Below are 12,461 nucleotides of genomic sequence, written 5' to 3' on the forward strand. Positions count from 1 at the left end.
GCATCCTAGGACTACTTCCCTCTTACCTCCTCACATATATTGCACAAAAGAACTCAGGAAGTCATAATCTTCTATCTCAGGGTCTTTTAATACTATCTGTTCCGAGGGTCAGGACTGAACTTGGGAAAAAGGCCTTCAGGTTTGCTGCTCCCTCGACCTGGAATGCTTTACAGCAGGATCTAAAAGTGTCTGATATGATATCTTTGAATGCTTTTAAGTGCTCCTTAAACGACTTGGAGGCTGAAACATCTGTCTGCAGATGTTTTGTTTAAATGTGACATGCTGTTTTTCTGGAGGTACCTGTTGTGTAGCTGTTGTATGGTCTGATATTTGTGTTCATGTCTATTGTAAAATTGTAACTCTGTGCTGCTGCCTCTCTTGGCCAGGACTCTCTTGGAAAAGAGATTTTTAATCTCAATGAGCATTTCCTGGTTAAATAAAGGTTATAATAAAATGTGAAGTTTCACTAATGTATTTTTTTTAATGATATTTTGGCTCATTGCTCCACAGGAAAAACCACAACTAACAAACAAGGGCTGTAATGGTTTTAGAAACTATTGATAAATCTGAGGTTTATTTTATAAATGAAAACTTCATTTTTTGGGGGGGGGGGGGGTTCCAAAAAAAGCCATAGATTATATAAAGGTTGAACGTAGTATCCGTGATGTCACCCATCTGTTTGTGAAGCGCCGTTTTGAAGTTAATCACATGAACCATATTGGATATGCTGAAGTCACCTTAAATGGAGCGACGCCTGCGAGCTAGTTCAGGCAGACAACTCGAGCTGCACTGCTATACACATGTCACATGTCCCACTCCCATAACCATCATCCAATCCCTCCCTCTGCCTCTCAAATTGGCGTTCTATTTAAACTGGGAAAATCTCCCATCTCTCCCTCTGCCCGTCAACACCTCTGCTGCCTGCATGCCTATTGCTGGATTTTCTTTCACCCCCACCGCCACTCCAGCATCCACCTGCAGGCTCCGGGGGTGTTCAGTATGTTTTGCTCATCGCTCCTCAATGTCTGCATGTAAACTTATCTGCAGGGAGTGATGAGGCCGGAGCCTGGGCACCAAACATGTAATATGTATTTGCTGCTACAATAAACAATTTAAACGCGAGTTATCTGACTGAACTGCTGTCGTGCCGGTGTGAGGTAAAGGAGGCGGGCTTTGAGTCTCCAAGCCATTAGCTACAGTCAGTGGTGGTTCTAGACCAATTTTACTGGGGGGGCCAGGCTGGGGCCAAGGGTGTTGTCAGAGGGACGCATTCAACCCTGACAAAAGAGACTGAGAAGGGCGAAGACCGGCTGAGAAAAAACTGGCGAAACATGCATCCCTATCTACTAGACATATATACTACTGTGTACTATATCAACATGCAGACTGACAGCAGCTGTTTGACTGTTTACACTCAACATGAGTCCCTTAGTGCTCTTAGGGACTGGAACCAAGTGCCACACGCATGTGTTCCGCCTGTAACATCGGCGCGATACAGAAGCTTTTTTTTTTTGTATAATATTATTTTGGTGTAGAGGGGGGGGCACAGGGGGGGGGTCCAGGTTCAGTTTTACAGGGGCACTGGCCCCTGTTGGCCCCTCCCCAGAACAGCCACTGGCTACAGTGTTCCCGCCTGTCAGTCAAGTCGGCTGTGCCTCTCGTAATGGAAAACTCTTCATCTTAATATCTTTGAATTTGTCTCGTTATGAAAAAATTCACCCTCATACAGTGTGTGTCGATCGAGAAATGAACTATCTAAACTACTTGTTTTTGTACCAGGCTGTAAACATGTTTATTTCTGCTGTGAAGATCAGCTTTTTTTTTTTTATCTGTGTGTATGTGGTTTCTGGTACTTCCAGAAGTACTTAGCCAGCTTCAATCGGTCACTCGAGAAACAGAAGTTTTTAACACTTCCACATCGACTTCAATTCTCACGGGCGGAGGTTGATGCTTGAAAAATCTCAAAATGGCAATTTTCCGAATCTTAAATCGACATATTATGTATAGTGAGTGGGTGGTAATGCAAATTCGAATCCCAACAGTGTGAACAAGACACTGACATGAAGAGAAGGAGTCTCTCTTGTCTCTGAGCTTTGCTTTTGACACACCTTGAAACATCAACAAGATAAATTTCACTACTCGTAACCATAGACTGTAAATAAAAATGGACAGCGTTGCTCCGCCTCTTCCCGTTGTACGGTTCTGAAGCCAAAAAATCTCTCTCCTGGGCGCAGCCATTGTGCAGCCAGAGCCTGTGAAGCCACTGTAATAAGCTCCGCCCTACAGCGTAGCGTCACAAGACGCTGTGTGTCCTTTGACGTTTCTCTCTACAGCGGCTGCGAATCAAAAGAAACAGGAAGTAAAACCTCGTTTTTTAAACTCTAATAACTAATGAAAAATAAACTTTTCAGAAAAAGGAGGACTTGGACACAAAACACTCAAAATACTAACTACATATCACCACAGCATACGGATGTGAGAAACATTCGTACGACATGTATTCATTTTTTAAAGTTTGACTGCTCCCCCATTCAAATGAATGGGGGAGACGGATTTTTTGACCTATACTGCAACTAGCCACCAGGGGGCAGACACACGGCTGAAAGCTTCACCACCAGGGCTGTGTCCGGCACGCTTGCTCGTAACACTGTCTCTGTTATCACGATAGGATTTAAGTTACTTTATTGCAAACAGCAACTTAGAGATGCTCTCACCAGCTGTAATGATATTGCCTGGATTTCTCAACTTACGTCCATTAGCTCTCTGGCTGCTCTCACATCTGCGCTCAGTAACTATCATTATGTCCTGACTCTCAAGATCAGACTGAGATCAGGCTGAGATGGCAACTAATGTTTTTGCCACAGTGTCAACAGTCCGTGGCAAAATGTGTCTAACTTTACGAGGATGGATTTGATACGTTGTGTGTGATCAGCGTGTCTCTGGCATCTCCTTTGCTGTTGAGGATTAAATACTGTTGTTATGAGGTTTAGAGCAATCAGAATCAAGTGTTTAACACAGCCACAAAACTTAATCGTATTTCACATGCAAGTCAACGATTTTACAACCGACTGGCACATAAAATAACACCAGCCTGTCTCGGTCCTCATTACCGCTGATGTGGATTAAAAACATTTTAGGACTGGAGGGAGGGAGGGAGGGTAGAGTGAAGGTGGGAAGAAACACTGCGCTCATTCTGCTCAGGGTTGAAACCTCTGTCCCATCATTCTCAGCGAGGACAGACGAGACCTCCCCTCGGCCTCCGGGTGGAGGTAGAGGATAGCAGGTTGTCAGACCCAGGGGGCTCGTGAGGTGCGAACAGGAAGAGACAGGCAGCAACGCCAGGTTACATGTGACACCCTGCTTCTTGTAAAAACATCACCTGAGACAACTGAGTACTTCAGGAGTAACTGAGAGCATGAAGAGAAGAGTTCACACACACACACACACACACTCACATCCACACACATCCACACTAAAAAAAAGAACTTTTTGTGATTGTCTTAATTTCTACATTTTTATGGGAACTACATTTTCTCAAGTTAAATTCTATGTATGTACATGATTTATTCATGCATTCAAAAGAACAGTAAGGGAAGAGTATGTTTTATTATTGATTTAATCATACCATTTAAGTGTTTTGTAGTACCTGCACAGAATATTAAAATACTGAGTTAATTTTACTGACCTTTTTTAGAGCACGTTTGAATCTTTGCATGCGCTCTAAAGCAAAAGATGTCCATTGGCAAGACAGACAACTGCATCAGTCACTCCAGTGTAAGGTAAGTTGCAGCTTGATAAATAAAGTGTTTTGGATTTATATCAGTTAGTGTTCATTTAATCATATTCTTGAAGGAATACTCTGTTCTTATTGACCGTAGTTGTAGTTTTAGTTTAAGTGATGCTAATTCTGCAGATTTCTCTACTCTCCTACTTTTCTCTACTTTACTAGAATTCACTAGTTTATCAGGATCCTCACTGAATGGTAATAATAACCATGGAATCATAGCAGATTGCTCAAAACTGAAGTCTCATATGTAAATTAGATTTCTTGCCAAACAGGTGCACTCTTTACCCCTAATCTTTAAGGTCTTTTGTTTGTCCTAATGACAGAAAAGCCTTTGCACTGACCTTAAAAGCACTGTGTTATAAATTGACCCAGCATGGGTTAATATTGCATCAGTAGTGGGCTTCCTTTTCTCAGTATCAGTAACAGGGAGGTGTTTTTGCCTCCATGTAAGTTTAACTGTAACATGACTGTTAGAGGTGTGGAAAAATATCGATACAGCAATATATCGCGATACTTTGACCTCCAATATGACATCGATATTTCAACTCTTAATATTGATATTTTGTAATAATAAAAATTCACATTTTAGCCGAGTTGGAACTAAAATACAACATCAGTATTTCAAAAACAATAAAGTGGAAAAGTTGTTTTCAATCAAATAGTTTTGACTTAATTTGTCCTTTTAATTTTGAGTAATATTGTGTGATTTACATTTACAACATCTCTATTATTAGTTTACTGTGTAGAATATCACAATATATCACAATATTGTGATATATTGTGATACTATCGTATCGTGACCCAAGTATCGTGATGCGTATCATATCGTGAGGTTCTTGTCAATACTCACCCCTAATGACTGTCGGACTTCTGAGCCCCAAAAACATCCTTATGGTGGCTGTCTCTCCATGAGTACTGGTTCAAACTTAAACCAGACAAAGAAATGGTGTGCTCACTTGAAAGTACTCAAAAAGTCATTTGGTGCTGACCCAAAAGGACAATGAGTTGAAAAATGTCAGTACTCACAAAAAGTTCAAAACTTTTAAAGTAGAAATAGACAGCAGCTCAAAGAAATGAACATGTTTCAGCCCGAGGCTTTCATCAGCGTCTCACCAACAAGGTGGGTGTGTCTCATTTATAAGTGTAAATCACCAGGTGTGAAACCCCAGTAAAAAACAACGTGACAAAATAACACCGAATTATACAAAGGAACAACTTGAGTTAACAGGAAATAACAAATAATAACAAAATATGATGAATCACAATCAACAGCAGAACAACACAGGAGCCCGAAATAAACAAATACATAAATGGAACAGTCAGTCACGATCATAGACTGTAAATAAAAATGGACAGCGTTGCTCCGCCTCTTCCCGTTGTACGGTTCTGAAGCCAAAAAATCCCTCTCCTGGGCGCAGCCATTGTGCAGCCAGAGCCTGTGAAGCCACTGTAATAAGCTCCGCCCTACAGCGTAGCGTCATAAGACGCTGTGTGTCCTTTGATGTTTCTCTCTACGGCGGCTGTGAATCAAAGGAAACAGGAAGTAAAACCCCGTTTTTTAAACTCTAATAACTAACGAAAAAGAAACTTTTCAGGAAAAAGAAGCCTTGAACACAAAACAGTCAAATACTAACTACATATCACCACAGCATACGGATGTGAGAAACATTCGTACGACGTGTATTTATTTTTTAAAGTTTGACTGCTCCCCCATTCAAATCAATGGGGGAGACAGATTTTTTTGAGCTATACTGCAGCCAGCCACCAGGGGGCAGACACTCCGCTGAAAGCTTCACCACCAGCCAAGCAAGATGCACCCCTGGTCACGATACAAACCACTGTGGTCATTGTAGACTGCACAAAAAACAATGCAAAAAATGGTCAAACTAAAAAACAGTTGGTTATAAAACCAACCCCGAACTATCTAACTGAAAAGATATAACCAAGAAATAACAAAATCGGGCCAATAAAACACCTGATTGCTGTTCCAGACTCATGAATGTACAAAAAACACAAAGATCACCAAAAAATCAACCCCCCCACAACCTCTACTGTCATCCAAATGTGGGTCATCAAAAAAACAAAAACAAATGTTACAAGAAACGGGATAAAGAAACCTCTTTGTTCAAGCCTCTGTCTGCAGGTAGTGGATCCAATGAGCCTCTCCCTGAAGGAGTTTCTTGTCCCTATCGCCCCCATAGACAGAAAAACTTCAACCAGCTCAATGATACTGGGCTGTTTACAAAATGTGGATGTAGTCACCGTAACAACATCCTCTGCTGGTGGATTAAAGCTTTGATACCTCAAGTTTTAATCACTGTCTAGCTGTTTTTGGAGGTTTCAGAATCTAAACTTGTTGGACTAGAGGGTGGTAACACAACACAATACCTGTAGGCAGATTGACAGGTCCCTGTGGTAGACACTTGTTCCCAACTTCCCAAAATTCACTAAATGATCTTGGTTCTGCTCTGTAAGGAAGATAAACTGGGAACTGAGACCATGAAGTCATAAAGAAAATATTAACTGAGGTACAAAAGTAACTGAAAGGTGTCTTCTCTTGTTTCCAGACAATCAGTCTCCTTCATGCAGCCAGTTCAGGCTCCCCCTGCTGGTCCTTAGAGACAATGCACGCTTGAGGCACATCAGCTTTGGCATCACTTCTTAAGAAAAGAGATTTGACTTCATCCAAATCCAGTCTATGGCTTAAACACCTCATTGAGACTTAACTGCAGGCGGGGGAGGAGGGGGTGTTTGTAATGTCTTGTAAACACTTTGTATGTTTGCATGGTGTTGGATAAGTAGAGGCAATATGGTAGTTTTAAAACGGAGAAAAACAATCTGTAAAACACTGAACAAGCTCTTTAAAGAGGCTTGAAAACTTCTATTGTTCCTTTTTTTAGCAGTTCGTTCAGTTCGTTCAGCAACTTCTTTTTCATTTTTATTCTGTTTATTTATTTTATTATATTATTATTATTTTGCATGTATCATGTTCTTAACCTTAGAATTGTGGGGTGGGTTGGGATTAGGATGAGGGGGGTCTTTTTATTAATGATTATATTTGTATATATTTGAATTTATTCTATTTTAATTTGTTTTTATGTACAGCACTTTGTGTTACAATGTCATGGTATGAAAAGCACTTTACAAATAAAGTCTGATTGATTTTTTTTAAGAGAAGGACTGAGAGCCACCTTTAGAAATATGAGAGGGGACTGAGAGGCATATAACAGGGAGTCATCCACATTTCTATTGCCTATAACAGGGCTTATAATAGAGATGTGACGTTCGCGAACGAGTCGGTCTTATGAACGGCTCTTTTTTTATATGCAGATTGCCCACACTGCCTTCAAGTGTACATATATATTTATTTTTATTCATTATTTTTATATTTTTTCTGTATTGTTAAAATGTTCTTGTGTGGAAAATGTTACAGTAAAGTTATTTTGCATGGAAGTTATCTGTAGCCTGTGTAGTTTTTATAGTGCCACAAAGTTTTTTAGTTGAGGGAAAATTCAAAATAGTGATCTCACTGTGGAAGCATGGGGATATGGTCCCATGTTATAGAATGTTTAAAATGCCAAATGAAATTATAATCAATATTTCAGAATATTTCATGACCCTCACCTGTGGTCATGAGCTGTGGGTCATGACCGAAAGGATAAGATTGCGGCTACAAGCGGCTGAAATGAGTTTCCTGGGAAGGGTGTCTGGGCTCGGCCTTAGAGATAAGGTCAGGAGCTCGGACATCCAGAGGGAGCTCGGAGTAGAGCCGCTGCTCCTCCGCGTCGAAAGGAGTCAGCTGAGGTGGTTCGGGCATCTGATAAGGATGCCTCCCGGACGCCTCCCTTTAGAGGTGTTCCGGACACGTCCAACTGGGAGAAGGCCCCTGGGTAGACCCAGAACGCGGTGGAGGGATTATATCTCCCGCCTGGTCTGGGAACGCCTCGGGATTCCCCAGGAGGAGCTGGAAAGTGTCGCCGGGGAGAGGGATGTCTGGGTCAATTAGCTTGGACTGCTACCCCCGCGACCCGACCCCGGATAAGCGGAAGAAAATGGATGGATGGATGGATGGATATTTCAGAATAATTCCCACCAATAGAGTATATATATATTGATGGGATGTGTAAGTTTGAATTATTCTGATCCAAATTTTATCTTATCACTGCTACCAGTGATTGTTTCCTTGATAAAAACGAGTTCCCCCTGGTTGACTTCTAACAAATAAATAATATAACACTGAGCCAAAGAGTCAGTCTTTTGAACGGCTCTTTGAAATGAACGGCTCCTCAAGATCTAGTTCCCTTCAAAGAGCCATAAATACCATCTCTAGCTTATAAGTAGATGATGCAATGCATTTAGTTCAAATAGATAAAGGAGCACTATACCAACCTTCATAAGTGACCAACTGAAGCACAACAATATCAATGAACTGCAGCAATGGCATGAAATCTGAAGCAGCTCTTTCATCCCCTTAGTTAAAGAATGGAACTCAGAAAACAGACTGATTCCCACAAAACGTACTAAACAGCAAGCTAAAGAGAGCTAGCTTACTTGCAGTGTAGTAGATTTAAGAAGGTCAAGATTTTGGGTTTCACTTGCAGCAATGTTCACGACCAGAATTCTGCTCATAGACTGAGGAGAGCAAAACTCAGGCAATGAACTGAGTTGGGGAAGCATTTTCTCAAACATTTCTGAGTGATGGCACTCTTCAAAAAAGAACCATAAGCTCATCAAGATGTGTATAAAAAGTACATTTGTTAAAGTATATCACATCACCAAATACTCTTACACACATGTACATGAGAAAAGTAATGAAAGGGAAGTTTAAACTCTGTCAAAAAGTGGAAACACTGTGAAAAGATAGATAAAAAATGCAGCTTTGATTAATTTGGTGAGTGAGCACAACAACAACACGCAGGATCACAACATGAGGAGAGAGTTTAGAGCTCCTTATTGTTTACAGCTGTTAGCTCACTGGGATATTACAAAAAAGAGAAAAGGAAAATGAAAAACACTAAAAATAAACTTCAGTCTTCTCTATGTGTGGTCATAACTTCACAATCTGTCTTGTTTTATGAACTTGAAAAGATGTTTTGATACCTGTTCTCAAACAAGAGAGATAAAAAGGAACATCAGATTTGCACATGTTATTTGAATCATTTACAGCTTGACTGCAAAGAGGTATTCAAAGCAGCTACTGTATGCGTGACTGATTAATGTGACTAATGAGACAGATCATGATCAGTCTCCATGGATGACATGCTTAGACTGCTAAACCTTTATGCACTGATCACTTTTTACTGCGCAGCCACGTCATTTGAATGCACCACATTCATTCCACAAACAACCACAACCGCAGTCCTGCGATCCAGGGCTGGAGGACTGGGACTACAAATTCACAACAGCTGTTAATGACGAGTAAATGATTACTTATTTGCCGTCATTCACTCGCACTACTAATGAAAAGTCCAAAACCAGACACCGTGCACATCTGCAAAACGTAACCCATACTGCAATCGTTCAAAGTGTTAACATCTTTGCAGGCTCACTACGTCATACGTCACCTCGCTGATGATGTTTTTGCAAAGCCTCCCTCAAAGATTAGAGGACTGCAAAATGATTAACAACCCTTTGACTTGGTTGTTCACTCCCCATGAGAGAATTTCAACTTTTCATGCATTCAACATCTTTCTTGTATCAACCATCATGTGAAACACTGCAGCTGATTACTTTCTCAATGGGACATACAAAGCAGAATCATGCAACAACAACATTTAACGTGCGATTATTGTCCACTCTGCAGGCGGTATGCTGCTGTTCATTCCAACAGATATTTCATAATAATAGCTCGGGTGTGTTTTGTTTGTCAAGCCCTTTTAGGCTCAACAGTCTCCTTATTACTGCAGCATGGTTACTGTACAGTGTGTTCCATCATTGCCACATTATTATGGTCATGGGATTAAAGAATATGAGTTATATGGACCATATAGAGCTTAGGAGGGGGTAAAGATCTTGCACTGTGATACAACATTTCTGCCACATTGAGCACAGTAAGTCACTACAGACAACCGGGAGCTGTACATGTGAGTTTTTGTAAAGGCTTATGGAGTTTAGTTGAGCCAGAGGCGAGGGATTTCAACATATTCACATCCTGCACAGCCTACTGTAAGCATGAATCTAACTCAATGTAATGACTCAAGAGCAAAGACTCCAAATACAAATCCTTGATTACTATGAAACTGGAAAACTTAAATTATACAAAAGCACTTTCTATTCAACACAACAATTTCTGTTTTTATGTTTAATTACTTTATATATATTGACTTTCATTTTAACATTTATGATCATTTTTGTTTAATAAAGGCCTATATTCTACTCACTTGCCTCTAGGGTTTTTATTTACAAATCTATTTAATTGTTAATAATGAATAAACCAAATTAATTAAAGTATAAAAATAATTTAATATAGAAATGTAATTACTTTCTTTAAAGAATGCTTATTATTTTATAATACATTTGCAAATTCTGTCATGCCAGACATGATAGCTTTGACTCTAATAAAAAAAACTGAGGCCATATCTTACAATTAATGTATTCTTTTCCAGTCAACAAGAACGGGTTGATTGTATGTTTTAGTATAAAGGTGTTGCCATTTTCATAAAGTCTATGTTTACCATGCATACATTGCTAGCTAGCTATTAATTCACGCCTTCATTTCATCACGTCTGGACGATTGCAACTCCCTGTTTTCCAGTCTCAGTCAAAAATCCAATTCTCACCTACAGCTCATCCAAAACTCAGCAGCCAGACTACTAACCAACACCAAGAGACAAGACCATATCACCCCCATTCTCCCATCCCTTCACTGGCTACCAGTTCGGTATAGGATTGATTTTAAACTTCTACCCATCACTTTCAAAGCTCTAGACTCGCCCCATCATACATCACAGATCTACTAACACCCTACAAACCCAGCAGCTGCTTACGTTCTTCAGGTACCTCTCTCCTTTCAGTTCCACCAGCTCGCTTTGCCACCAATGATGACATTAGCTGATTTTAATGTTAGTTTTGTTTTTAATTTGTTTTATTCTGTGTCCAGTTTTACTGTTTTAGTGGCTCAATTGTTTTACTCACTGTATTTGTCATGCACTTTTAACAGCTCAGGTCCTATACCTAATGTTTTTAATTGCATTTAATCTCCCTGTCTATTTGTACCCTTGGTGTGAAGCACTTTGTAACTGTGTTTTGACAGTCAAAAGTTTAAAAACACCTTCTCATTCAAGGGTTTGTATTTATTTTAATGATTGTAAACACTGTAGATTAATACTGAAGACATCAACACTATGAAAGAACATATATGGAATTATTGAATGAACAAAAAAGTGTTTAACAAAGCAGAATATGTTTTATATTTTAGATTCTGTAAAGTAGCCCCCTTTTTCCTTCATGACAGCTTTGCACACTCTTGGTATTCTCTCAGTCTGCTTCATGAAGTGGTCTCCTGGAATGGTTTCTAATGAACATGAGCCTTGTCAAGAGTTCATTTGTAGAATGACTTGCCTTCTTAATGTGTTTGAGACCATCAGTTGTGTTGTTCAGAGGTAGGGTCAGTACACAATGGATAGCCCTATTTGACTACTGTTGTAATCCAGATTATGGTAAAACCAGATTATTTCATAGTTTGTATGTTTTCAGTATTAATGTACAATGTTGAAAATAATGAAAATAAATACAAACATTGAATGACAGGGTGTTTCCAAACTTTTGACTGGTAGTGTACATAAACAAATGTATTATTATTATTATTAGCTAACTTACTGTATTTATACACCCTGTGAAATAAAAAGCCTCTTAAACTCTCACAACAGCTTGACTAGACAAAACACAGCAGTGAAGATAAAGACATGATTGAAAGCATTTTACATCCAACATCTTGTCACATAAAGGACTAATATTGGTTAATTTTCGAAATGAACACAAATCACACCTGTCCCTGTCATTATGCTGATTAACATCAAAGCGGCTCATATGTTTCAACATGTCACCTGGCGTTTTAAAGAACTCGGAAGCACAGTAAGACTGAAAGAACAAACTCACCAGAAGCAGGGCAGCGTTTAGTGGACGGATGTGGAGGCAAAGAACGATGTCAGGCCGGTGTAGAGTAACAAAATACATGATAAATAGAAACACAGCAGCAGTGACTACAGTAACTTTAAAGCCCAAACAAACCAAACAAATATCAAACATGGCGCGATATTTCTTCCTCGCTTATTAACCGGACAACTGCTCATTAACTCGCTGCTGCCACAAGTGGCTGAAATATGAACTGCAGCAGTTTTAATAAAAACAACAGTTCGTACTTTCTTACTGTTGGGGGCAGCATTTAACACTGTAGCAATTGCCAAAGAGCTCTTTTATTATTCTCTCATGCATTAAACTGCCAACACGACGGTATAATATGGAAATAGTGTCTAGAAACCTAAGTGGGAAGATAATAAATTACCAACAACTTACAAAGATACCTCTAAATAAACTTTCTTCATAGTTTTTCTGACTGCCCAAAATTAACTCTGTTTTGGTCTAGTATATTTAATACTCTTTCTGAAATGTTGCATGTAATTCTGAAACCTGACCCCCTTCTTGTGCTATTTGGAATTTCTGACCAGACTCTCCA

The 12,461-nt window shown here is 39.6% G+C and overlaps 1 protein-coding gene across 2 annotated transcripts in view; it reads right to left on the reverse strand.

Moving 5' to 3' along the window:
• Nucleotides 1-12,461, reverse strand: part of slc25a21 (solute carrier family 25 member 21) — a 144,418-nt gene that overhangs the window by 128,361 nt on the left and 3,596 nt on the right. The window contains exon 1 of one of the 2 annotated variants that reach the window (XM_034675679.1): nt 11,885-12,059. The exons of the other annotated variant lie outside the window; for it this stretch is intronic. The gene's annotated coding sequence lies outside the window, so the exon portion shown is untranslated. Of the gene's footprint in view, nt 1-11,884; nt 12,060-12,461 lie in introns of those variants that run through there. 2 annotated transcript variants of the gene reach the window in all.

This window comes from Notolabrus celidotus, chromosome 22 (genome assembly GCF_009762535.1).
Source record: "Notolabrus celidotus isolate fNotCel1 chromosome 22, fNotCel1.pri, whole genome shotgun sequence".
Lineage (NCBI taxonomy): Eukaryota > Metazoa > Chordata > Actinopteri > Labriformes > Labridae > Notolabrus > Notolabrus celidotus.